Raw genomic sequence first — 1,665 nt, forward strand, 5'->3', positions numbered from 1 at the left:
AAGAACAGTTGGTAAAAGTCAGCGCGGGGGGGCCCGGATAGCTCAGTTGGTAGAGCGGGCACCCATGTGTGGAGGTTTGCTCCTCAGTGCAGCGGGCCCGGGTGTGGCTCCGGCCTGCGGCCCTTTGCTGCGTGTCATTCCCCCTCTCTCTCCCCTTTTGTTTCTTCCTATCAATTGGGGGCCTAAAAATGCAAAAAAAAATAATCTTAAAAAAAAAAAGAAGTCAACAGGGGAGCAGCAGGGATAGTATGGTGGAATTAACAAATGCAAATTGACCTGATAATTATTTTTTTAGGTCAAAGGAGCACATGAAACCTGTAAGTTGCCAACATTTTAGTGGGTAGTATGTACTGTTTATAAATGTCCATATATATTTTATCATCAATGTGGTTGATTAACTTTTGGGAATTTATTTAGTTCTGAGGTCAAGATTGATCAAGACCACTATAAAAAACTTTGAAATAAATGCCTTCTAATGGTAAATAATGCCAAACACATATGGGACACAGTTAAAATACTTTTCTTTAATACATTCAAATGACATTCACATAATAGCAATTTTTCAGCATAACAAAAACTTTAAAGATATATTATGATATATTTGTCTAAAAACAACTATAACTATATTGTTTAGTTGTGTACATACATTATCCAAAATGTTTTCAACAATGTTCAAACCCAGAGAAATCTGTCATTTTAATCTATGGCATGGAGCATTGATGTTGCCTGTCAATGGCGTCATATAACCTTTGACCCCTGTAGTTGCTCTAATTTCCATCAAAACACAGGAAACACCAGATGATACGCCAGAGTTATTGTAAATCATTCAATGTCAAAGATTATACTGTAACAGTAATACAGCATTTCTCTCTGCCTTATTCTTAATATTTTACAAATGCTTACCAAAAATAGTTATGTGACCATAAAATAGGGAAAATAGTCCACATTTAGGATGTATTGGTTGGGGAGTTAACAGTAAATATACAATGCCAAGGCTTGTATTTACACTTACATTGCATTATAACAGGATTTATTTATTTACATTTTTATAAACCATTAATAAGATCGCTAATAACAACTTAAAACCACACCATATTGTAAAGTTGTACAGGTAACACTTGACTTTAAGTCCCCCTATGTAGTATTTACAAGCAGTTTCCAGATTATATGGTGGAGAGGAGCTTGTGTGGCTCTGGCTGTTTGGTGACAACTGGTTGCTGCTTGACATCTTCCTGGATCCATCTTTTTCATATATGTTCACATTCTATGTATCATTTTGTCATATGAATTGTCTATATTGTAATTTTATTATGTTGGTCTATTCTGTTCACACAACATCTATTGCCTCTATTGTCTTGTCTCCCCGTCTGTGCTGGGAGAGGAATTTCTCCTTAGTTGATAAATACATTTAGTATTGATAAATACATTTATAAACACTTATATCTGCTTACGACATCATAGTGTGTTATAAACCTGTTAAAAAATGTATATGTTTATATACTGTTTATACATGCAAATTAGGGGGGACTTCGGTCTGTCTGTCTGTCTATACATCTATCTATCTAAACCCAGTCTAGTTTATAAACATTCAGTAAAATACTTAAAAAGCTGAGCTCAGCTGACATTTAACTTTGAAAAAGCTGCTAGTTACAATAAATTTTTTTT

This window comes from Perca fluviatilis, chromosome 1 (assembly GCF_010015445.1).
Source record: "Perca fluviatilis chromosome 1, GENO_Pfluv_1.0, whole genome shotgun sequence".
Lineage (NCBI taxonomy): Eukaryota > Metazoa > Chordata > Actinopteri > Perciformes > Percidae > Perca > Perca fluviatilis.